Consider the following 27,998-nt stretch of genomic DNA (forward strand, 5'->3'; position numbering starts at 1 on the left):
TTTATCCATTTTGATGAGAAGTATTTTCGGACGGAGGAAGTAATAAGTAAAGAGAATTACATAGTTTTTTTGCAAAAATACCATGGTGCAACGCTGAAGATGAGAAAGGATGTGCGAGAGAGCGATGACCGAGGCAGGGGGAAATCAATTGGGGGAGGTGCGGGGGTTGCAATGGTGTTTGGAGTAGTTGTGGGCCGAATGCTACGAAAATATAATCTAAACCCACCGGAATAAATGCCTTCATAAATTAATCCAAGGTTGGAGTCCCCCTCGCAATGTAAATAGCTCCGGCTCTGCGAGGGATGGAGAGGTAGCTTCAATGTGTGGAAGATACGGCTTGAGAAAGCAAGGTCAACAGAGAGACGAATAGATAGAGAGACAAAGTGAGTGTGGTCCGACATTCGTTGAGAAGATATATATGCTCTGGAGAGATATTGTTCGATTGAGCTTTTGGGAAGGGTGACAGATGTAAGATAGAGCTTGAGAGATGATCCAGTCATAGACATGTAGATATATTGTGTGTGTGGGAGGAAGCAAGGTCAATCGATTACATATATAAAGGCAGAGAGACTGAGCGAGTGTGGGCAGTCGTGCGATCGAAAAAGTGAGACCGGTTGGAGAGAGTTACCTAGATAGACAATGTGCGTGAGAGAGTATACAATATGAATATGTCGAATTGGGCTCAAACATGGAGATATATCGTTTGTGTCCGGGGAAGAGCAAGGTCAATCGAGACATACAGAGAGAGAGAGAGAGAGAGAGAGAGAGAGAGAGGGAGGAGGGGAGAGAGAGATTGAGCGAGCGTGGCCCTCCATGAGGTCGAAAGAGTGGGAGCGGCTTGGATGGACTGACCTAGATAGACAATCTGTGTGAGAGAGTATAGTGTGTGTCGATTGAGGCCCGAATAGGGAGATATATCATTTGTGTGTGAAAGAAAGCGAGGTTAATTGAGACATAGATAAAGAGAGCGTGATTGAGTGAGTGTGGCCTGCCATGTGGAAGAAAGAGTGAGACCGTCTTGAGAGAGTGACCTAGATAAACAACGTGCGTGCGTGCGCAGGAGAGGGGGCGTCTGCATAGATAATGCATATATCTAGCGAGAGAGGGTGGGAGAGAGAGAGCTCGGCATGGAGTGCAGTGGTGGGTGTGTGAGGTAGATACATTTGGTAACAGAGTGGAAAAAGGGGGTTGTGCGGTTGAGAGAGTTGGAGATCAAAACATGGAGAGAAAGAATGAACGTGTGTCGGAAATCGATAGCTTCCTAAGGTGGTTAGGAGAGGAAGATTGATCGATACAGGAAGTATGTAGCATGTGTGCTGAGGGGGTGTGTGTTGGGGAACGTGGTAATTTCAAAAAAAAAAATCCTACAATCACGCAAGATCTATCTAGGTGATGCATAGCAACAAGAGGGGAGAGTGTTGTCTACGTACCCTCGTAGACAAAAAGTAGAAGCGTTATGACAACGCGGTTGATGTAGTCGTACGTCTTCACGATCCGACCGATCCTAGCACCGAAGGTATGGCACCTCCGTGATCTGCACACGTTCAGCTCGGTGACTTCCCACGAACTCTAGATCCAGCTGAGGTCAAGTGAGAGTTTCGTCAGCATGATGGCATGGTGACGGTGATGATGAAGTTACCAGCACAGGGCTTCGCCTAAGCACTACGACGATATGACTGAGGTGGAATCTGTGGAGGGGGGCACCGCACACGGCTAAAAGATCAACTTGATCAACTTGTGTGTTCTAGGGTGCCCCCTGCCCCCATATATAAAGGAGCAAGAGGGAGGCCGGACGGCCCTCCTTGGCGCGCCTCGAAGAGGGGAATCCTACTAGGACTCCAAGTCCTAGTAGGTTTCCACCTAAAGGGAGAGAGGGAGAAGGAAGGAGAGGGAGAGGGGGAAGGAAAGGGGGGGCGCCCTCCCTCCTTCCTTGTCCTATTCGGACTCAAGGGGGAGGGGGGCGCGGCCTACCGTGGCCACTCCTCTCTCTCTACTAAGGCCCATCGAGGCCCATTAGTTCCCCTGGGGGTTCCGATAACCCTCCGGCACTCCGGTTCTATCCGAAAATTCTCCGGAACACTTTCGGTATCCGAACGGAGTCGACCAATATATCAATCTTTAAGTCTCAACCATTTCGAGACTCCTCGTCATGTCCGTGATCATATTCGGGACTCCGAACAACCTTCGGTACATCATGCCACATAAACTCATAATACAATTCGTCATCGAACGTTAAGCATGCGGACCCTACGGATTCGAGAACTATGTAGACATGACCGAGACACGTCTCCGGCCAATAACCAATAGCGGAACCTGGATGCTCATATTGGTTCCTACATATTCTATGAAGATCTTTATCGGTCAAACCGCATAACAACATACGTTGTTCCCTTTGTCATCGGTATTTTACTTGCCCGAGATTCGATCATCGGTATCTCAATACCTAGTTCAATCTCATTACCTGCAAATCTCTTTACTCATTCTGTAATACTTCATCCCATAACTAACTCATTAGTCAGAATGCTTGCAAGGCTTATAGTGATGAGTATTATCGAGAGGGCCCAGAGATACCTCTCCGAAACACAAAGTGACAAATCATAATCTCGATCTATTCCAACTCAACAAACACCTTCGGAGACACCTGTAGAGCACCTTTATAATCACCCATTTACGTTGTGACGTTTGGTAGCACACATAGTGTTCCTCCGGTATTCGGGAGTTGGATAATCTCATAGCCTGAGGAACTTGTATAAGTCATGAAGAAAGCAGTAACAATGAAACTAACACGATCATAATGCTAAGATAACGGATGGGTCATGTCCATCACATCATTCTCCTAATGATGTGATCCCATTCATCAAATGACAACACATGTCTATGGTTAGGAAACATAACCATCTTTTATTAACGAGCTAGTCAAGTAGGGGCATACTAGGGACTATATGTTTTGTCTATGTATTCACACATGTACTAAGTTTCCGGTTAATACAATTCTAGCATGAATAATAAAAATTTATCATGAATTAAGGAAATAAATACTAACTTTATTATTGCCTCTAGGGCATATTTCCTTCAATCTCCCACTTGCACTAGAGTCAATAATCTGGATTACATAGTAATGATTCTAACACCCATGGAGTCTTGGTGTGGATCATGTTTTGCTCGTGGAAGAGGCTTAGTCAACGGGTCTGCAACATTCAGATCCGTGTGTATCTTGCAAATCTCTATGTCCCCCTCTGACACTTGATGACAGATGGAATTGAAGCGTCTCTTGATGTGCTTGGTTCTCTTGTGAAATCTGGATTCCTTTGCTAAGGCAATTGCACCAGTATTGTCACAAAAGATTTTCATTGGACCCGATGCACTAGGTATGACACCTAGATCAGATATGAACTCCTTAATTCAAACTCCTTCATTTGCTGCTTCGGAAGCAGCAATGTACTCCGCTTCACACATAGATCCCGCCACAACGCTCTGCTTGGAACTGCACCAATTGACAGCTCCTCTATTCAAGAAAAATATGTATCCGGTTTGCGACTTAGAATCATCCAGATAAGTGTCAAAGCTTGCATTGATGTAACCATTTACGACGAGCTTTTTTTCGTCTCCATAAACGAGAAACATATCCTTAGTCCTTTTCAGGTATTTAAGGATGTTCTTGACCGCTGTCCAATGCTCCACTCCGGGGTTACTTTGGTACCTCCCTGCTATGCTTATAGCAAGACATACATCACGTATGGTACACAACATTGCATACATGATAGAACCAATGGCTGAAGCATAGGGAATGACTTTCATTTTCTCTCTATCTTTTGCAGTGGTTGGGCATTGGTTCTGACTCAACTTCACACCTTGTAACACAGGCAAGAACCCTTTCTTTGACTGATCCATTCTGAACTTCTTCAAAACTTTATCAAGGTGTGTGCTTTGTGAAAGTCCAATTAAGCGTCTTGATCTATCTCTATAGATCTTGATGCCCAATATGTAAGCAGCTTCACCGAGGTCTTTCATGGAAAAACTCTTATTTAGGTATCCCTTAATGCTATCCAGAAATTCTATAGCATTTCCAATCAACAATATGTCATCCACATATAATATTAGAAATGCTACAGAGATCCCACTCACTTTCTTGTAAATACATGCTTCTCCAAAAGTTTGTATAAAACCATATGCTTTGATCACACTATCAAAGCATTTATTCCAACTCCGAGAGGCTTGCACTAGTCCATAAATGGATCGCTGGAGCTTGCACACTTTCTTAGCACCCTTTGGATCGAAAAAACCTTCTGGTTGCATCATATACAACTCTTCTTCCAGAAATCCATTCAGGAATGCAGTTTTGACATCCATTTGCCAAATTTCATAATCATAGAATGCAGTAATTGCTAGCATGATTCGGACAGACTTAAGCATCGCTACGTATGAGAAAGTCTCATCGTAGTCAACTCCTTGAACTTGTCAAAAATCTTTCGTAAAAAGCAAGCCTTGTAAACAGTAACATTACCGTCTGCGCCGGTCTTCTTCTTAAAGATTCATTTATTTTATATGGCTTGCCGATCATCGGGAAAATCCACAAAAGTCCACACTTTGTTCTCATACATGGATCCCATCTCAGATTTCATGGCCTCAAGCCATTTCACGGAAGCTGGGCTCATCATCGCTTCCTCATAGTTTGTAGGTTCATCATGGTCTAGTAACATGACTTCCAGAACATGATTACCGTACCACTCTGGTGCGGATCTTACTCTGGAAGACCTACGAAGTTTGGTAGTAACTTGATATGAAGTTTCATGATCAGCATCGTTAACTTCCTCACTAATTGGTGTAGGAATCACTGGAACTGATTTCTGTGCTGAACTACTTTCCAATAAGGGAGAAGGTACAATTACCTCATCAAGTTCTACTTTCCTCCCACTCACTTCTTTCGAGAGAAACTCCTTCTCTAGAAAGGATCCATTCTTAGCAACAAAGATTTTGCCTTCGGATCAGTGATAGAAGGTGTACCCAACAGTTTCCTTTGGGTATCCTATGAAGACACACTTTTCTGATTTGGGTTTGAGCTTATCAGGTTGAAGCTTTTTCACATAAGCATCACAACCCCAAACTTTAAGAAATGACAACTTTGGTTTCTTGCCAACCCACAGTTCATAAGGCGTCGTCTCAACGGATTTTAATGGTGCCCTATTTAAAGTGAATGCAGCCGTCTCTAAAGCATAACCCCAAAATGATAGCGGGAAATCAATAAGAGGCATCATAGATCGCACCATATCTAATAAAGTACGATTACACCGTTAGGACACACCATTTCCCTGGGGTGTTCCAGGTGGCGTCAGTTGTGAAACTATCCCATGTTGTTTCAAATGAAGACCAAACTCGTAACTCAAATATTCTCCTCCACGATCAGATCGTAGAAACTTTATTTTCTTGTTACGATGATTTTCCACTACACTCTGAAATTCTTTGAACTTTTCAAATGTTTCAGACTTATGTTTCATTAAGTGGATATAACCATATCTACTCAAATTATCTGTGAATTTAAGAAAATAACGACACCCACCACGAGCCTCAACACTCATTGGACCACATACATCGGTATGTATTATTTCCAACAAGTCAGTAGCTCGTCCGATTATTCCGGAGAATGGAGTTTTAGTCATCTTGCCCATAAGGCACGGTTAGCAAGCACCAAGTGATTCATAATGAAGTGATTCCAAAAGTCCATTAGCATGGAGTTTCTTCATGCGCTTTACACCAATATGACCCAAACGGTAGTGCCACAAATAAGTTGCACTATCATTATTAAACTTATATCTTTTGGCTTCAATACTATGAATATGTGTATAACTACTATCGAGATTCAAAAAAATAGACCACTCAGCAGGGGTGCATGACCATAAAAGATATTACTCATATAAATAGAACAACCATTATTCTCTGCTTTAAATGAATAACCATCTCCCATTAAACAAGATCCAGATATAATGTTCATGCTCAACGCTGGCACCAAATAACAATTATTCAGGTCTAAAACTAATCTCGATGGTAGATGTAGAGGTAGCGTGCCGACCACGATCACATCGACTTCGGAACCATTTCCCACGTGCATCATCACCTCTTCCTTAGCCAATCTTCACTTAATCCGTAGCCCCTGTTTCGAGTTGCAAATATGAGCAACAGAACCAGTATCAAATACCCAGGCGCTACGCGAGCATTAGTTAAGTACACATCAATAACATGTATATCAAATGTACCTTTCACTTTGCCATCCTTCTTATCCGCCAAATACTTGGGGCAGTCCCGCTTCCAGTGACTAGTCCTTTTGTAGTAGAAGCACTCAGTTTCAGGCTTAGGTCCAGACTTGGGTTTCTTCTCTTGAGCAGCAACATTTTTCCCATTCTTCTTGAAGTTCCCTTTCTTCCCTTTGCCCTTTTTCTTGAAACTAGTGGTCTTGTTGACCATCAACACTTGAAGAACTCTTGTAGATTATAGTTCATCATGAAGAGCTCGGGAATAGTGTTGTTCATCCCTTGCACATTATAGTTCATCATGAAGCTTTTGTAGCTTGGTGGCAGTGATTGAAGAACTCTGTCAATGACACTATCATCAGGAAGATTAACTCCCAACTGAGTCAAGTGGTTGTGGTACCCAGACATTCTGAGTATATGTTCACTGAAAAAACTATTCTCCTCCATTTTACAGTTGTAAAACTTATTGGAGACTTCATATCTCCCAATCCGGGCATTTGCTTGAAATATTAACTTCAACTTATGAAACATCTCATATGCTCCATGATATTCAAAACTTCGTTGAAGTCCCGGTTCTAAGTCATAAAGCATGGCACACTGAACTATCAAATAGTCATCATCTTTGCTCTGCCAGACATTCTTAACGTCATCAGTAGCATCCGCAGCAGGCCTGGCACCCAACGGTGCTTCCAGGACGTAATTCTTCTGTGTAGCAATGAGGATAATCCTCAAGTTCCAGACCCAACCCGTGTAGTTGCTGCCATCATCTTTCAACTTAGCTTTCTCTAGGAACGCATTAAAATTCAAAGGAATGGTAGCACGGGCCATTGATCTACAACAACATAGACATGCAAAATACTATCAAGTACTAAGTTCATGATAAATTAAAGTTCAATTAATCATATTACTTAAGAAATCCCACTTAGATAGACATCCCTCTAATCATCTAAGTGATCACGCGATCCAAATCAACTAAACCATGTCCGATCATCACGTGAGATAGAGTAGTTTTCAATGGTGAACATCACTATGTTGATCATATCTACTATATGATTCACGTTCGACCTTTCGGTCTCAGTGTTCCGAGGCCATATCTGCATATGCTAGGCTCGTTAAGTTTAACCCGAGTATTCTGCATGTGCAAAACTAGTTTGCACCCGTTGTATGTGAACGTAGAGCTTATCACACCCGATCATCACGTGGTGTCTCGGCACGACGAACTGTAGCAACGGTGCATACTCAGGGAGAACACTTGTACCTTGAAATTTAGTAAGGGATCATCTTATAATGCTACCGCCGCACTAAGCAAAATAAGATGCATAAAAGATAAACATCACATGCAATCAAAATATGTGACATGATATGGCCATCATCATCTTGTGCTCATGATCTCCATCACCGAAGCATCGTCATCATCTCCATCGTCACTGGCGCGACACCTTGATCTCCATCATAGCATCATTGCCGTCTCGCCAACTATTGTTACTACAACTATCGCTACCGCTTAGTGATAAAGTAAAACAATTACATGGCGATTGCATCGCATACAATAAAGCGACAACCATATGGCTCCTGCCAGTTGCCGATAACTTTGTTACAAAACATGATCATCTCATACAACAATTTATATCATATCATGCCTTGACCATATCACATCACAGCAAGCCCTGCAAAAACAAGTTAGACGTTCTCTACTTTGTTGTTGCAAATTTTACGTCGCTACTATGGGCTTCTAGCAAGAACTGTTCTTACCTGCGCATCAAAACCACAACGATTTTTCGCCAAGTGTGCTGTTTTAACCTTCAACAAGGACCGGGCGTAGCCACACTCGATTCACTAAAGTTGGAGAAACAGACACTCACTAGCCACCTGTGTGCGAAGCACGTCGGTAGAACCAGTCTCGCGTAAGCGTACACGTAATGTTGGTCTGAGCCGCTTCATCCAACAATACCGCTGAATCAAAGTATGACATGCCGGTAAGCAGTATGACTATTATCGCCCACAACTCTTTGTGTTCTATAGCATCTACGCAAAGACCTGGCTCGGATGCCATTGTTGGGGAACGCGGTAATTTCAAAAAATTCCTACGATCACGCAAGACCAATCTAGGTGATGCATAGCAACGAGAGGGAAGAGTGTTGTCTACGTACCCTCGTAGACCGAAAGCGGAAGCGTTATGACAACGTAGTTGATGTATGTCGGTGTCAAAACCGGCGGATCTCGGGTAGGGAGTCCCGATCTGTGCGTCTTAGGCTGATGGTAGCAGGAAGCAAGAGATACAATGTTTACCCAGGTTCGGGCCCTCTTGATGGAGGTAAAACCCTACTTCCTGCTTGATTAATATTGAAGATATGTGTAGTACAAGAGTAGATCTACCACGAGATCATAGAGGCTAAACCCTAAGAGCTAGCCTATGATGGTATGATTGTGATTGTGATCAGCCTTCTAGGGGCCATCCTATCCGGTTTATATAGACACCGGAGAGCTAGGGTTTACATGGAGTCGGTTACAAGGAAGAGTCCCATCCGGACACGGGCCGAAGTCTTGAGTCTTGTATCTTGACGCTTCTATAGTCCGGATGATGAATATAGTCCGGCTGTCCGGATACCCCCTAATCCAGGACTCCCTCAGTAGCCCCTGAACCAGGCTTCAATGACGATGAGTCCAGCGCGCAGTCTTTGTTTTCGGTATTGCAATGCGGGTTCCTCCTCTGAATACTCCAATGTACCCATCATGACGAAATGTCCGGCATCTCATCAATGTTGTGCTCCTCGGCTTCAGTGTCTCAATAATGACCATTTCCACGTGTCGAGCGAATGCGAGGAGTCGAGGCATTTTTGCATTTGCCACCCTCGGTCCTTCGGGCTAACCCTCTATTTGAAGAGACGGGGGATTCCAAGATCCAAACCTCACTCTCCCTCCTCGAGCAAGCATCCAACAAAGCGCCCGGAGAAAACCATTCCAACATGGCCGGTCATCGCAGTTGTTCTGCTCGCTCCCCTTTCCCCAAGCTGGGGGACTGGGGAGAGTGTTCAGTTTCTCATAGCCGTTTGGTAAAGTTACAAACCCAAGGGCTCCTCCCGCCGACGTTCATGGTCCCCGTTCGAGCCGGAGTGGCCACCCATAATGGCGGAGAACAGGAGGAGAGATCCCCCAATCCGTCTCCAGAGGAGCGAATATGCCTAATTCTGCATCTGTTAAGGGGCGTCGGGTTTCCTATTCATCCGTTCCTTCGTGGGCTTCTGGAGTTCTATGGCCTCCAGTTGCACAACTTTACCCCAGCCTCCATGCTACATATAGCAGGCTATGTCACCCTTTCTGAGCTATTTCTAGGCTGCGAGGCTCATTTCGGATTGTGGAAGAAGCTGTTCTGCCTTGTCCCCCGCAACCATGGAGAATCCCTATGTCAAGTGGGCGTGGCTGAAGTATGGCGTATCGCTGAGACCAGATACCTATCCGGTACTCCCAAGAAGGCACCAGATAACTGGGCTTCAGAGTGGTTTTATATTGATGACGCTCCCCAAGTTCAGTAACACCCCGCTGAGGGCACGTCTAAGCTGGCACCCCCGAGGCCCCCAAGAAGAGGATTCCAGGGAAGTACATTTCCTGATGAGCAGGATAAAGTTACTGGCCAAATCCGGACTAACGATAGTCGAGGTGATGGCAATATGCATAATGCGGGGAGTGCAACCGCTTCAATATCGGAGCAATCCCATGTGGCACTACAACAGGACAGATGATGCCACCCGCTGTGGCCGTAAGGGTCCGGACTCCCCCACCGCTCTGGCAAGGATACTGTCTGACCTATACAAAGGAGAAGAGGAAGACTTCCTCCATATCAAACCGCAGGACGGATTCTCCATGTATAATCCCCCAAACTGGGTAAGTCGTCACTTATTTCCTCGCTTCACTTATTGTGGCATTCTTTGCTAGAGCTACCCGCATCAATATTTCTGAGCAGGAACTGAGGAGGGACGTGGAAGGAATTTCTATCCCTTCCCCACAGCCAGAGGTCCCCCAAAGGGCCCTAGATCTGGGACTCGAAGAATACCCAGATGCGGCTGTGGAGCTTCTCGACGGGATATTTTATCGGGCGAGCTGTGATGGCGCCCCAGTGGCTATCACCACTGATTATCCCGGACTGTTACCTTCGTCGCATGTAAGCCAAGCCGAAGACTCGACCCTCCGAAGAGGATTCTTTCCTGATGTCACACCTTATCCCTAATATGTCGTGCTTTTGCAGAAGCGACGTTCGGAGCACATGGCCGAGCCCCTAGGGACCCGTCAGCCACAGGCGTCCGGATTGGGTAGGCTCAAGAGGAAGGCGATTAGAGCCGACACGCCTCTACAGAGGTAAGAAAACAACCTGTCACATAATTATTGTTTATTTGAAGAGTGACAATGCCCTTCACATCCTGGCAGGAAAAGGAGCATCCCGACTATATCCGGGAATCCCGCCAACCACGCCTCCACCAGTCGGGCTCCAGTACCAACTTCGAGAGAGGAGGCGGATGTAGGGCCGACGCCGCATAGTCCTCTGACAGAGAACGCAGATATGCTCTCTGCCACGAATTTGGAAGTAGAGAGTGCCATGAATCACCGGCGTCGACGGGCAGTGCTTCGCCATAACACCTTTTCCGAAGAGGTATTTAATGCTTTCAATTTGGGAGACGCATACATCCGAGCTGCTCAAAGCGGACTCGCCCGGGCGACAGTCCAGTATACCAAAGATATACGGGTAAGAAAGTTTCATGAGCATGTATAGTAGTAGCCCCTGAGACTTGAAACGGTTGAAACAACAGTTTTAAGTATCAATTTATGCGCAGGTTCTTGTAGATAAGAATGAGCAATTGTCTCGGGAGCTAGAGGAGTGCAAGACCCAACTGAGGGCCACAGTTGCTAAGCTAGAGGAATCCCAGAAGGCCTCATATGGTAACATTTATCTCAATTATATGAAAATGCACCAGTTAGCAACTGGCTGGTATGAAAAATTTAACAGAAAGTTCTGTAGACAACCCCGGAGTAAATCTGGAGGGCGGGAGGGATGACGAGTCGCATCTCTAGAGGCAACTAAAGGTCGGCGAGCGCATTCTTACACAAGTTAAGCAGGAGAAGAATGCTCTCCAAGATGCCAATGTTCGGCTGGACGTGGAGTTGAAAGACGTCCGTGCACAGCTGGTGGACTCCGTAAAGGAGAACAAAAGGCTTCGCCGCGGCATTTATGGTAGGTGCCCAGACGAACTGTAGCATAGTTCGGCGAGGAAGTATATTGAAAAAGTTATGTTTGTAGGAATGCTGACGGGTCGCCCGGAGGAGGTGATGCCCGCATCTGCAGGTGATTTACTGCAGGACCTCTCACAACTGCACGAGCTCGGCAGGTGATGCAGGGCATTGCGCAGTCTCTGTGGCCATCAAGCTCCCTGCCAAATGGCATGGGGGGGCTTGTGGACATGCTTCAAGGAGCACGGCGGCACTTCCGTTTGTGGAAGATATCAACCTGCCGGCAAGGTGCAAGAGAAGCATGGGCTATGGTGAAGACACGCTACACCAAGCTGGACCCGAACCATATGGCCCAAGTTGGACCGGCCGGGCCAGATGGGCAAGAAATTCCCGTGAGTCTAGTATATGACCAGGTGGCGTTAGCCGCAAATTATTCTCAATAGGATTGTAAGCTAGATAGCCTGTTAGATGGTATAGAGGATGAATATAATCAGTCCAAATGACTGTGTAATTCAATGGACATAAGTAGCCCCTAGCCGGATTAAAATCATTTGTCATGGCGGACCTTTTCGCTTCAGCCCCCGGATCCTAAAGTCCGGGATGTGTCCGAATACCCGCTCGGTTATACAAAACCGGAGTATGCGTGGAGACCAGGCGTAGGGGTCATAAGTGCTTGAACAGACAAGTACCCAACTAGTTATGTTATATTACATGGATAGTAAGAAACATCTTCCAGGGAGAATAGTTCCGTTAAGGGTTCCTTTCCCTGGGTAAGCATGTGTCAAGGCACATGTCCGGACTGCAAACCAAAGCGCAGGAGGCAAAACTTCTGGGGATTAATGTTATAATAAATGAAGACATCTTTTGTTCACCAACCAGATATTCTCTTAAGGAAACTAGCTTTCAGCTTCACCCAGTCTGAGGTACACATCCGGCTCAACTGGCAGTAACAATCGCAGAGGTGCTCCCCTTATGCCCTAGCCGAATTAACGGGAACGTAGGGCATAAACACAGGAGCCAGACAACCCAGCTTGGCCACGTCTTAAGTCATATCGATGCATATAATGGTGAAGAAAAGGCACACATGGAAAAAGAAATGCATGTGTGACGGGCAAAAATCCTTGAAAGTAATTTATATTAAGCTTCCGTATAGGAAGCCCCCAGGTAAAGTTTACACACATAGTGCAGCCGGAGTAATCCGGGAGTCCGTACTGTATTAAATATTGTGTGTGAAAAGTAAAAGATCGAGAAAGGAATAGGGAGGGAGCATAATTGAAAAAGGAGGGTTAAGGAGATGAACACTGAGTTCGACGCTAGGCATAGAATCTCCGGAGTCTGGCCGCGTTCCATGGGTTGGGCTCGAGTCTGTTATCAGACGCATTACGTAAGCGGTATGCTCCTCCGGTGAGAACTTTGTAGATGATGAAGGGGCCTTCCCACTTGGGTTTGAGCTTGTCCTTCTTCTTCTCCGGTAAGCGTAGAACGAGTTCGCCAATATTGTAAGTTTTGGCCGCACTTCTCTGATTTGGTATCATCGAGCCTGTTGCTGATAGAATGCGGAACGGGCCTTAGCGACATCGCGTTCCTCCTCCAGGGCATCCAAATTATCCTGCCGATCTAACTCGGCTTCCTTCTCTTCGTACATGCGTACGCGTGGCGAATCATGTATTATGTCGCAAGGTAGTACTGCTTCCGCACCGTACACCATAAAAAATGGTGTCGTGGTGCAATTCAGCATGGTCTGCAGCCCCCAGAGTACAGAGTCGAGCTCCTCGACCCAATGAGTATCCGACTCTGTCAAGGATCACACTAGTCTGGGTTTGATGCCACTCATGATGAGACCGTTTGCCCATTCGACCTGGCCATTTGTTTGAGGATGGTAGACGGAAGCATAGTCGAGCTTAATGCCCATTTTGTCACACCAAGATTTCACCTAAGCGGCCGTGAAATTTGAGCCATTATCGGTGATGATGTTGTGGGCGACACTGTATCGGTGTACGACACCGGATATAAAGTCTATCACTGGTCCGGATTCGGCCATTTTCACTGGTTTGGCTTCTATCAATTTGGTGAACTTGTCTACCATGACCAATAAATATTTTTTCTTGTGGCTTCCCCTTTAAGGGGTCCAACCATATCAAGCCCCCAGACCGCGAAGGGCCGAGTTATGGGGATTGTTTGGAGAGCGGCAGGGGGCATGTGACTCTGATTTGCAAAGAGCTGGCAACCGGCGCAGTGTTGGACAAGGTCCTGTGCGTCTGCTCGGGCCGTCGGCCAATAGAAACATGTACGGAAGGCCTCGCTGACTAGTTCTCGAGCCGTAGCATGGTGCCAGCCCAGTCCGGCATGGATTTCAGCCAAGAGCTGCCGCCCTTCCTCTTCAGAGATGCACCTTTGGAGCACTTCGGTCGCACTTTTCTTATAGAGTTCCCCTTCATGCACTTTGTAAGCTTTAGAATGCCGGACAATGCAGCATGCTTCATTTTGGTCTTCAAGGAGCTCCTGCCTATTTAAGTAGGCCAAGAAAGGCTCAGTCCACGGGGCGATGACAGCCATTATTTCGTGGGCTGGCGATGTTATTTCGGTGGTAGAACCGCTGATTATGTCTGATAGTTTGGAATCTGGGGATGTATTCGGATCTGTGTTGGTATTGCCGGACTCCCCTTCCCATATCACGGATGGCTTGAACAGCCTTTCCAGGAATATGTTAGGTGGGACAGGGTCGCGTTTAGCACCTATGAAGGCAAGGACATCTGCTGCTTGATTGTTTTCTCGAGCCACATGGTGGAATTCGAGCCCCTCGAACCGAGCTGACATTTTAAGGACGGCATTGTGATAGGCCGCCATTTTCGGATCCTTGGCATCAAAGTCTCCATTTATTTGTGATATTGCGAGGTTTGAATCCCCGCGCACCTCTAGGCGTTGAATGCCCATAGAGACTGCCATCCGAAGACCATGCAACAGATCATCATATTCGGCTGCATTGTTGGAGTCTGTGTATAATATTTAGAGGATGTATTGGACCGTGTCTCCGGTGAGAGAGGTCGGGACTACGCCTGCTCCCAATCCGGCCAGTGTCTTAGAGTTGTCAAAGTGCATGATCCAGTTAGAGTACGCACCGTACTCTTTAGGGAGTTTGGCTTCCGTCCATTCGGCGACGAAGTCAGCTAATACTTGTGACTTGATAGCCCGCCGAGGCTTGTATGTTATGTCAAATGGAAGGAGCTCAATGGCCCATTTAGCAATCCGGCCTGTGGCATCGCAGTTATTTATTATATCGTTTAGTGGTACTTCAGAGGCCACCGTAATCGAACACTCTTGAAAGTAGTGTTGTAGCTTTCGGGATGACATGAAGACCATGTATGCTATTTTTTGATAGTGTGGGTATCGGGATTTGCATGGGGTGAGGACCATGGATACATAATAAACCGGCTTCTGTACCAGGAATTTGTATCCGTCAACCTCTCGTTCGACGACGAGTACTGTGCTTACAATTTGATGTGTTGCAGCTATGTACAGCAGCATAGGTTCGCTGATATTTGGCGCTATTAGGACTGGATTATTGGCCAATAAGGTATTTATTTCATCGAGTCCGGCCGCGGCTGCATCCGTCCACACGAAGTGTTCGGTGCACCGAAGGAGGCGGTAAAGAGGCAATGCCTTTTCTCCTAACCTAGAGATAAAGCGGCTCAAAGCAGCCACGCATCCAGCTAGTTTCTGGATATGTTTGAGGTCTGTTGGTATAGCCAACTGCGACAAAGCTCGGATTTTGCCGGATTAGCTTCAATTCCTCTATTGGAAATGATGAAGCCCAGCTGTTTTCCGGAGGGGATGCCGAAAACGCATTTCTCCGGATTCAGCTTGATGTCGTATGTTCGTAGGTTGTCGAACGTAAGCCTCAAGTCATCTATTAGGGTTTCGACGTGTCTTGTTTTTATGACTACGTCATCCATGTATGCCTCAACTGTTTTGCCGATTTGCTTTTCCAGGCATGTTTGAATCATGTGTTGATAAGTTGCTCCGACATTCTTAATCCCGAAAGGCATAATGTTGAAGCAGAAAGGGCCATATGGCGTTATGAAAGCTGTTGCAGCTTGGTCGGACTCTGCCATCTTTATTTGATGGTATCCAGAGTATTCGTCGAGGAAACACAGCGAGTCGTGTCCAGCTGTGGCATCGATGATGTGATCGATGCGAGGGAGGGGAAAGGGATCCTTGGGGCAAGCCTTGTTAAGGTCTTTGAAATCGATGCACAGGCGCCATGATTTGTCCTTCTTTGGTACCATTACCAAGTTCGCCAGCCAATCCGGATGTTTGATATCTCTGATGAATCCGGCCTCAAGTAGCTTGGCTAGCTCCTCCCCCATGGCTTGCCGTTTGGGCTCCGAAAATCGCCTTAGGGTTTGTTTAACAGGTTTGTATCCCTTTAGTATGTTAAGGCTGTGTTCGGCCAATTCGCGTGGGATGCCCGGCATGTCCGATGGGTGCCAGCCGAAGATATCCCAATTCTCGCGCAGAAGTCGCGCAGTACGGCGTCCATAGCGGGGTTCAACTGTGTCCCGATGGAAGTTGTCTTCATGGGGTCTGTTGGGTGGACTTGGAATTTGACTATCTCATCTGCGGGTTTAAAGGAGGTGGACTTGGGTCGCTTGTCGAGTATCACGTCGTCCCTGTCCACGTTGGCACGCAACGTTGTTAATTCTTCTACCGCTAGGGCTTCGGATAGTGCTTCCAAGGCTAGTGCTGCGGTTTTGTTTTCGGCGCGGAGTGTGACGTCCGGATCACTAGCTAGAGAGATGATTCCATTGGGTCTAGGCATTTTAAGCTTCATATACTCGTAATGGGGTATGGCTTGAAAGCTTGCAAACACGTCCCGCCCTAGAAGGGCGTGGTATCCGCTGTTGAAAGGAGCCACTTGGAAGGTGATTTCTTCGGACCTGTAATTCTCTGGGGTGTCAAATACCACATCGAGTGTGATTTTTCCCGCACACCGTGCCTCCCGACTAGGGATAATTCCCCTGAAGGTTGTGCCGCTTTGTTCAATGCGGCTTTTGTCAATCTCCATCTTCTTGAGTGTTTCTTCATAGATTAGGTTTAATCCATTTCCGCCGTCCATGAGTACTTTAGTGAGCCGAAAGCCGTCCACTATTGGGCTGAGGACCAGAGCGGCCGGCGCCTGGACGGGCCGGAATTGGAGTTCGTCACTAGCATTGAAGGTTATAGCAGTGTCGTTCCACGGATTTATTTTCGCCACATGGCAGATTTCGGCAGAGCTTCGATGAGCTCGCTTGCACCTATTGTTCGAGGAGAAAGTCTCAAAGACCATCAGCACCGTATTGTGTTCCTTGGCGGGATGTGGTTCTGCTTTACGGCTCTCGAGGAGATCCTCACCACTCTTAGCTACCTGCCGGAGTATCCAACATGCGCTAAGGCTATGGGTCGGTGTTGCATCTGGCGTGCTGTGAAGCTTACATGGCCCGTTGAGCCATTCTTCCAATACGGTTCCACGCCCTGGGTCAGGTTTTGGTTTCTTGGGAATTGAGTTGGTCGACTTACGAGAGTTCGACCATTTAGTTCGGACAAAGGTTCTGGTGAGGGTCGTACTATCCCAAAATTCTGTTTGGGTCTTCCAGGCACTTTCCATCGCACCGTACTTCTGTACTATGGTTGCCAAGTCCATAAAGTGCACTATGTCACGGCGACTTATAGCATTAAGGAGTCCTTTGTTTGTGCAGTTTCTACAGAAAAGAGAGACTACGTCCTCCTTGTGGCAGTCCTTGACCTTATTAAGAGCAAGGAGAAATCTGGCCCAGTAACGGTGTACCGTCTCCTGGGGCTCCTACCTGATACGGGAGAGACGGTTTAAGTCCGAGCGGCATCGTTGGCTGAATCCGGATTCTGATCCGGTCTGACGCCCGGGGGCACGGGAAGTATCGAGCCTGACAGTTCAGGATCTGGAGTATTACCTAATCCCTTCGGCCCAATGCCCGATTCTAAGTCCAGGACTTGGGTCATGTCTTCCTTTGGGTGGGTGTTCTGCTCACTGAGTTCGGTGATCCGGACATAATTCGTCCTCAAAGTTGAGGGGCAACCCACGTGTGGTTCCTCCACTACCGCTATCTCATGGGTGGCCGGCGGGGATCTAATGTCCCTCTGGTCGGGTTTAAGCCCAATCCGTTCGTACTCCGTAGCGACTCCCAAAGCAGCGATGCAATCCAAGAGCTCGCTAAGAGAGGAGAGCTCTATCGGATCCATCTGTTCGGCAAGCTCTGAATCGATGTGAAGGTTATGCGTGATGACCCGAGAGGCCATCATCGGCGCGACAGCCGATGGGGCGGTCATAACGAAGCTGCCAAGCCAGAGAGTCCGGCCTTCAGCCAGCGCTTCCGCAGAGGTGATGTCGTCCTTGAGAACGAGATGAGCCATCGAGCCTTTGCAGTGACGACACAAAGGAACTCTCAATGAAAGCACCAATGTCGGTGTCAAAACCGGCAGATCTCGGGTAGGGGGTCCCGATATGTGCGTCTTAGGCTGATGGTAACAGGAAGCAAGGGATACAATGTTTACCCAGGTTCGGGCCTTCTCGATGGAGGTAAAACCCTACTTCCTGCTTGATTAATATTGAAGATATGTGTAGTACAAGAGTAGATCTACCACGAGATCATAGAGGCTAAACCCTAAGAGCTAGCCTATGATGGTATGATTGTGATTGTGATCGGCCTTCTAAGGGCCATCCTCTCCGGTTTATATAGACAACGGAGAGCTAGGGTTTACATGGAGTCGGTTACAAGGAAGGAAATATAATATCCGGATCGCCAAGCTTGTCTTCCACGCAAAGGAGAGTCCCATCCGGACACGGGCTGAAGTCTTGAGTCTTGTATCTTGACGCTTCTATAGTCCGGACAATGAATATAGTCTGGCTGTCCGGATACCCCCTAATCCAGGACTCCCTCAATGTAGTCGTACGTCTTCACGATTCGACCAATCCTAGCACCGAAGGTACGACACCTCCATGATCTGCACACGTCCATCTCAGTGACGTCCCACGAACTCTAGATCTAGCTGAGGTCGAGGGAGAGTTTCGTTAGCAAGACGGCGTGGTGATGGTGATGATGAAGTTATCAGCGCAGGGCTTTGCCTAAGCACTACAACGATATGACCGAGGTGGAAATCTATGGAGGGGGGCACCGCATACGACTAAAAGATCAACTTGGTCAACTTGTGTGTTCTAGGGTGCCCCCCTGCCCCCATATATAAAGGAGCAAGGGGGAGGCCGGCCGACCCTCCTTGGCGTGCCCCCAAGAAGGGAATCTTACTAGGACTCCAAGTCCTAGTAGGTTTCCACCTAAAGGGAGAGGGGGGAAGGAAGGATAGGGAGAGGGGGAAGGAAAGGGGGGAGGGGGCGCGTGGCCTGCCCTGGCCGCTCCTCTCTCTCTCCACTAAGGCCCATCGAGGCCCATTAGTTCCCCCGGGGGTTCCGATAACCCTCCGGCACTCCGGTTTCATCCGAAACTTCTCCAGAACACTTCCAGTGTCCGAACATAGTTGTCCAATATATCAATCTTTATGTCTTGGCCATTTCGAGACTCCTCTTCATGCCCGTGATAATATCCGGGACTCCGAACAACCTTCGGTACATCATATCACATAAACTCATAATACCAATCGTCATCGAACGTTAAGCATGCGGACCCTACGGGTTCGAGAACTATGTAGACATGACCGAGACAAGTCTCTGCTCAAGAGCCAATAGCGGAACCTGGATGCTCATATTGGTTCCTACATATTCTACGAAGATCTTTATTGATCAAACCGCATAACAACATATGTTGTTCCCTTTGCATTGATATGTTATTTGCCCGAGATTCGATCGTCGGTATCTCAATACCTAGTTCAATCTCGTTACCAAAAAGTCTCTTTACTTGTTCCGTAATACTTCATCATGCAACTAACTCATTAGTCACAATGCTTGCAAGGCTTATAGTGATGAGTATTACTGAGAGGGCCCAGAGATACCTCTTCGAAACACGGAGTGACAAATCCTAATCTCGATCTATGCCAACCCAAGAAACACCTTCGGAGACACCTGTAGAGCACCTTTATAATCACCCATTTATGTTGTGACGTTTGGTAGCACACAAAGTGTTCCTACGGTATTCGGGAGTTGCATAATCTCATAGTCCGAGGAACTTGTATAAGTCATGAAGAAAGCAGTAGCAATGAAACTGACACGATCATAATGCTAAGTTAACGGATGGGTCATGTCCATCATATCATTCTCCTAATGATGTGATCCCGTTCATCAAATGACAACACATGTCTATGGTTAGGAAACATAACCATCTTTGATTAACGAGCTAGTCAAGTAGAGGCATACTAGGGACTATATGTTTTGTCTATGTATTCACACATGTACTAAGTTCCATTCTAGCATGAATAATAAACATTTATCATGAATTAAGAAAATAAATAATAACTTTATTATTGCCTCTAGGGAATATTTCCTTTAGGGTGGGGCTAAAAACACTATTTGAATGTAGATAGTACGACACTTAATATCCACGTTTCAATTTAGTGTACATTGTAAGATTTGAATTGAGGACCATGCATATGGCTTCCGTAATTATTTCGAATTCGTGCCATACTAGGTTTGGAAAAGTTGAAATTGGCTCAATTGTTGTGCTATTTTGTAGGTCATATGTTTGAATCCACCCAAAATTTTCTCACTACCATGGTGTTCATCATACACATATGAATTTGTGTGTTTAAAAAGTAGTGTGGATACCGTGAAATGCGAAATCCACGTTAGAATTGGAGATCGCTATGTGACACAAACTCTAATTCAAATAACTCCTCATTAATTAATATATTGTATCTTGTTTCGAATGACTAATTATTTGCAAGTAAAACACGGGCATGGTAATACATACAGATTCTTTTGCAAATGGAAGAAGATTCTTTTGCATTCTCAAATGTAGGCGCACCAGGCAGACCAGGGTCGTATCATGGTGGTCGCGTGTGTCGTACGAACGCTAGCACCCAGCCACCCACCCCCTCCCTCCCTTCGACATTTAGGATAGAAATATCTAGCGGCCCCAATTCCAGCCTTGCAAAATCTCCCTTCTCCAATGTCCCCTTCCGCGCCCAGATCGCTCAAATCCCTAATTTGTCGCCAACCCAAGCAAAGTTCGATTCGCCCCTTGTCTTGTCTCTTTCCCCACCTCTATGACGGACGACGACGATGAAGATGACGGTCGCGCTTCACCACCGCACCAAAGCAAGCTCATCTACGCCCTCGTCCACCGCACCGGATGGTCCATCGACAACGTCGGCTGCCGCAACCGACGTGCCTCATAGACACCGACTTACATCACATCAGGTGCCCTTCACCGACGTCGTCTCCCATCTCATCGGGGCTACTTCACCGAGCACATCATCGCACTCCCGCCCCCCGAGGCCATTGGGGCTTCACCAACAGTCTCGCCCACCACATCATAGCGGTCCGCTGCCACTCAAGATTTGCATCCGTGCCCGTCCAGCCAATGCCAGCGCATCACCCTCAATGGCTCTGAAGTGACCCGCACTCTAGCTAGGCGAGCATGCCCAAACGCCGACCCGAACTAGGTATCCACATATCACTCCCTAGTGCACTATTCTGATGATGTTTGTATATCCTTTTAATGCTCTCTTGCTTACACGCCTATGCAACTCTGACTTTTACTCTTATTTCTTCTTGAGATATCATCTGAAACAAGCAAAACCATTTTTTAGCGAAGCATGACAGTGCTTTGGGATCTGGTACATATCATGCACACCGGTATAACCTTGTAAGTACATGTCCTCTAGTACAATAGCAAGGTCGACTCCTCTTATTTGATCAACCATTCATCATGTCAAAAATGTAGAGGGGGATGCAAGGAGCACAAGGCCTGCACATCCAAGCAAGTGGTAACATAGGCTTGTACATGGAACATCCCAGGCACAAGCAAAGCTGCAGTGAGCCTGTACAACAAGCTAGCATAAGTCCCTCCATTTCATTTAGTTCCTACTGGCATGCGTGTATGATTTGTGTGCAGTGGCGGATCCACGAGTTCAAGTTACCAGGGGCGAAAATTTAACTTAAAAATATGAAGGCGCTTGCACTCCGGAAATCAACATAACTTGAGAAAAGTGAAGCTACATGCACTTCGAAAACCAGCTTATGATCCAAAGTAGTTCCAAATTATAAAGCACTAGATGATGTAAGCACCAAAAAACACAAAATGCAACATGGTGTACAAGGACTACTAACATGGTCTGTACCTACTTGAATTATTCGTTCTCTGGCTGAAAATATCGAAGTGTAATTGCACCTATAACCAGTGCGCAAACTGCATATCAATATATCTATCCCACACAAGTATGCCAATAGTTTCAAACAACACATTAGAAAAGTATTTATGCTATGTTGTCATGATACGGGCACCTTCTGGCAGATGGCCTTGATGTTTCCTCAAGCCATGAAGATGTACTATAATTTGCTTTTCATCAATGCCTGCAGATCTCTATGTCTCTGTCAACATAGCAGATCATCATTAAACACTAAATCCTTCAATGGGAGCTTGCAAAATGCTTGCATTAGATCCCTCATTAGACACTATATGTTCATCACCAGGAGCATGTAAAATGTTTGCATCAAATCCTTCATTAGCAATCTATCCATTAGACACTTCAGGCTCAAGAACAACATGAGCTTGTATGTTTGTACCGGAAACTTGATTAGATACATCAGGTTCAGTCAGTTCAGTATTGATTGGGGGAGTTATAAAATAAGCAGAAATTTGTTTCATTTTCTCATAGATTCCCTACATACAAGCAGTTTTACAACACATTCAGGTTTAACTATTGGCCAGAAATTGAACAGTTGAATAAGATATAATCAAGGATGTGATGTACCTTCTCGTTATGCATGTTGCTCTTGCAAGCTACGACTTTCCGTTTGTGCAAGCTCGATGCCATGCTCGTGCTGCCGCCGCTGCCTCCCATGCAGGCTACACCTAGGGTTGGATCTTCATCTTCTTGTCCTTCCATTCGCTTGAAGCCCGGTGAACGGCGTCCAATGAGGGTGTGAGGAAGTGCTATGTTGGTCTGTCCAGCAGCGGCTAGGTTAGGAGTGAACCAGACTCGAGGCTGGAGCGAATGAATTGGAATTTTTCCTATTGGCAATCGATATGGGAGGCGCTCGTTTGGGCCGTGAGACTGCTATAGGGCCTGCCTTGCACTTACGTTATTGGCCCATCCAAATTGAAACATTTTTCTTCATTTTTTACATTGTCTGCTCGTGCGTTGGGACGAACAAAACTAGCATGGGCCAACCTGGATGACTCAAACTAGGTGCAGACTTTCCAGCCACCCGAGGCGGCCGCCCGTACCAGCCCCTACGGTGCCGTCGCCCCTTTTTGCGTGTATGATTGGGGTAGTAAAAAAATTCCAGTGGCACTTTTCATTTACCCACAGAATTGTTGAATTGCTTGTTTCTATGAACTGAGTTCGCCAATAATGTGAAGGATGCCAGTCTTTTCATCCTATTGTAGATTGCTTAGATCTCGATATGCCAAATGTAATCGCATGAAATATGCAGTAAAAGCCAGTGTGATGTGTGTGGCTACAACTAGTCTGACAACCCGTCCTCATATAACATATCAAGGACGCACCATCTTATCAGATTAAGCATTGGACTTACCAATGCAGTGTGGGAAGAAAGAAGTATTGGGACTGCATATCCAAGCAATTGATACCATGGACTCCTTCTTAACCTTGTAAGCAAAAAAGAAGTTGCAGTGTGCCTGTACAAAGAGCTAGCGTATGTTCAGTTACCTGCTTCTCAGAATTTTAGTTATCCACTTATTGCAAAATTGTTCAATTATGTTGCTTGGCTTAGTTTAGCGTGCTACTGATTACAAAATGACATAGCCTGTTAATCCTATTATAGACTGCGCCTATCTATGTGTTTGATACTTACTACTAAGAATTACCTATTTACCTAAACTTAAATAGCTACTTAAGGACGTAGACAGCTGGTCATATGTACTTCTAGGCTGCAGCAGAATTCACGTGTAATTTACGTTCTGATACCCTGTTTGTCTAAATGGTTTGCTGTTATCACTTGTAGCACTAGTAATGTTAAATGTTTGCATGTTCGTAGATAGACAACTGTCAGGTTTATATGAGGGACACTGTCTTTTCAACTTATATATATATATATATATATATATATATATATATATATATATATATATATATACAGACGGTCTATTCTGCTAATATTAGCAGAATAACTATTCTGCACACCACTTCCGCACTGCACACTAAACGCAAGTGCATGTCATTCTTTGAACCAAGTGTGCTGCAGTACTCACACGAGTGAACTTCTCGTCGAAAAAAACTGCACGCGTTATTTTTTCGGTACTGTTTTCGCTCTAATTTTTTAGCCGTTTATCGGAATGCAGCGAGTAATATACCATTGAGCTATGGATTAGGCGCAACTTCGACATGTTGAACACTTTTCGAGATTCCACACGGTTTAAGAGCAGTTTTGAAAATGGGGCGGCCCATGACGAGTGGCAGCGGGCGTTTTTTTGTGATTTCTTCTAAACCGCTTGTCAGAATGAAGTAAACGATATGCCTTTGGATAGATATCATCGAGGCGCATCTTTTTCATATATAAATGTTTCTCTAATTCCTTACGGTTTAAGAGCAGTTTCAAATTTACTAAATCGCGGAATTCTGTTTTTCAAATTTTTTCAAATTTTTGGTACTGTTTTCACTCCAGTTTTTGAACCTTTTGTCAAAATGAGGCGTGTGATACGCCATTGGAAAGCTACGAACGAGGTGCAACTTTTATATGTTGAATATTTTTGAAATTCCTTACGGTTTTAAGTTAATTTTGAAAATCGTGCGGCGGACGACGAGTGGCAGCAGTCGTTTTTGGTGAAATTTTTGCAAACCGCTGGTCAGAATGATTCAAACAATACGCGGTTGGAAAGATATCGATGATACACAACACTTTCATGTAGAACAGTCTCTCTAATTCTTTACGGTTTAAGAGGAATTTCGAATTTATCAAAACGCGGACACTCTGTTTTTCGCGACACCCAAATCGACGTGGGTACTTCATCCGACTGAAAATGGCACTGCAACAGACGAAAAACCGCACTGCATCACACGGGTAAGATAACTGCATGGTTTCTTTTATTCAAACGTAATTTTTTCAAGGACGAGAAAGTAGAGTGCGCTTCACATCACGTGTAAGTGAACCGCAACACTATCGAGAAGTGAACCACATTACTTTTTTGTCGTTTCCGTAACATTTTTTCTGTCATCATGTTGTGAGTAAGTAAATCGTTACACCCCCGAAAGTGAACCGCATGAGTTATTTTTGTGTTACAAAGTGCACTGCCAAGGGACTATTTTTAAAACTTTCTATAACATTTTTTTGTATCTCTTCAAACATTTTTTTTTGCTCTTGTTTTTGCATTACAGAACCGCCTTCAGAGACAAGCATAGCACGACATGAGGCACAAACAAACGCAACGAATTACAGGCAAAAATCACACTGGCATCTCACGGTCCACCATCGCCGCAAGGGAATGGACTGCAGTAGGCGCGACAGCCAACTGCCACCGACAGTGCAGCAAACCCCTCGATAATAACTTTGTTAATAAATAGACGAGCACAGGCAGTGCACCGGTACAACAACCAAACAGTGAACTTAACCACCGAGCTGCAAGTGTAGTGCTAATGATTTTTTTTACAAGAGCTTCATATCCTGAGCAACGCAAAACTTCAGTGAAATGCGCCGTGATGGAGTCATCGGCGAACTGCATGTTTGGGAGGAGAGAGCTACAAGGGGGTGCCCCGGCAAACTGCAAAAAAAGATGCAAGCGAGTTCCCATGAAGCAGCCTGGCAACTTGATTTGCCGGCGGTGACGAACTGCATGTTGGCGAAAAAACAAACCTCTAAAATACAAATGAACTGCTCGCTGGCCGCTTTATTACAAATAAAATGCATCTGTTTCAACATTTTTTACAAACCAAATTCATTAGCAGTGAACCGTCGGCGAGACAAATTTTTCCTGAAAAATGAAGAACAAAAAAAGAACTGCACGCATAGGAAAACAAACTGCATCGAGATCCCTCGCCTGCACCCGAGTCACCGGAGATGATGAAGGGGAGGAGTAGGCGAGGGAAACGCTTGGATTTGCCAAGGGGTCGACGTAGTTTGGGAAGGGGGCAGTGGCGGCGGACGGAGGGACCTCGCTGGAAACCAAGACTGGGAGAGTGCGCCGGGGGGAGGGGTGGTGGCCGCTCTGGATCCCTCGCCTGCAGGGAACATGGCAGCGGGATCTGACCTCGGATACCGAGATCCGTCGCCTGAGTTGTCAGAGACTACGGTTGTGGGGGATTGGGGCGGAGCCGAGCAGCCCGGCAGCACGCTGCGGTGTTGTTCGGCCAGCCATGGAGCCTGACCACACCGGGGAGGAGGCAGCTTGCCAACCGCCTTGCTCCAGCACACATTGAGAGTCGGCGGTGCTCTCCATGGATCCAGGGGCGCCTCGCTGGCGGAGGAGGAGGTGGTGGGATGGTTCTGTTGTGGGGGGTGGCTAGTGATGGGGCGCCGGAGGGTGGGGTGGTGGTGGGGCGCCGGGGACGGCGGGTGGTGGGGAGGCGCCGTCGCGTGTGGGAGGTATCGGGAGAAGGAGAAGCTGGGGGTCGGGGCAGTGGGCTGCTCGGTTCGGGTTGGTGGGTGTGTTTTTAGCGAAGGAGAGGTGTTAGCAGAATAAGATGGTTTGTGTGCAGAATAAGGGTCTTAAGGGTGTTATCAGAATAGATATATATATATATATATATATATATATATATATATATATATATATATATATTTGTGTGTGTGTGTGTTGGAATCATTTTGCTTACATCAAAGAAATTTGAAGATGTTTGTGTTGCTGGTAAACAGTACCGACTTGTTACTTTAATACGTTGCCAAGAGCTTGTTAGTTTTACTAGTTCATGTGTAATTAAATACATTGCCAAAACTGGTTAGTTTTACTAGTTTGATGTTAGTTTCCTATGGCTCTTGCAACATTTTATTTATGATTGCTAACATTCAAGTTTGCAGGATGCAACTGAAACTCTATTGGCACAACAGGTATGTTGTCAGAAACTTCCTTGTTTACCTGGTTTGCTGTTCTAACTTGTTGTTGTAATCATCTTACCAACTTCAAGTTTTCAGGATCGAATTGGAAGTCCAATTGCACAGCAGGTATATTTTCAAAAATATATTTGTGTAACAGGTTTGCTGCTGCAACCGGTTGCTCTAATCACGTTACTGGCTACTCAATATTTCAGGATCCAAGAGAAACTCCAATGCCACTACAGGTACCTTTTGCAAAACTTGTTTGTTTAAATGCCTTGCTGCTGCAACTGGTTACAATGATGTTAATAACTACTTTTCAGCATCCAATTGGAACTCTTTAATTCCTTGTTTGTTTAACTGGTTTGTTGTTATAACTCCCAGCTGAGATGTTTTGCTAACTTCAACTTTTCGGAATCCAATCAGAACTATAATGGCAAAACAGGTTAGCCCAAGATCAAAGAGCGAGGTCCCCATGGACGTTGTATCATCCCACAGCAGTGGCACCAGCCCAATCGTGCATCATGAATTGCCAACTGCTGATGCTCTAGAGGCTACACTATTGGTAGAAAGAGATTCTGCTTCTGCACTTAGAGATGAAGTTGACATGTTGAGGAAGCAAACAACACAATCACAAGCACTACTCAAGACAACCATTAAATATTTGGTGGATTTCAAAACGAAGCAAGCTGAGACTAACCGCATTGTTAAGTTCCTGAAGGAAAAAAGGAAATTAAATTCCCACTTTGTAAATCATGGGTGAAATGTTCTTTACATCGTTGAATAACCTTTGTGTTGTTTGTTCATGTAATCGATCAAACCATTTGTTTTAGAGATCATGTAATAATTGTTTTTTGGGGTTGTAATTTTTTTAGCACAAGTCTGTATTAATTCATAAGACTCTGAGATATTTCATTTTGATTGTTGTGCTAGACCTACAAATATGCCAATCGGGTTGAATGTGTATTCAGCAATAATAGGTGTATAGATGGTCCTTAGGTGGCATGCATCTGAAAGGGCCAAGATGATGTACTAGCTTTGCTAAAAAAGGATGCTCTTCTAGCAAAAAAATACAGTAGCCTGGTTTATGTATGTTAGTTGATATTATTGATCCATATACTCTATAAGTGTTTATATGTCTGTTAGTTTTGTACATTATTGGTTCATTGACTCGGTATTTTGAATCTTGAGACATCGCTTGTGTACATATCTAAATGGGAGTACACATTATGCTGCGTGTGACACTTGAGATGGACATAAAGTGGTTTCAAATATTCGAATTCACCTTAAACTGGATTCTAGCTTCTGAATTCGAGTATCGGCTTTTGTAAATCATATTCATATATGACAGTGGAATACAT

This window comes from Triticum dicoccoides, chromosome 2B (genome assembly GCF_002162155.2).
Source record: "Triticum dicoccoides isolate Atlit2015 ecotype Zavitan chromosome 2B, WEW_v2.0, whole genome shotgun sequence".
Lineage (NCBI taxonomy): Eukaryota > Viridiplantae > Streptophyta > Magnoliopsida > Poales > Poaceae > Triticum > Triticum dicoccoides.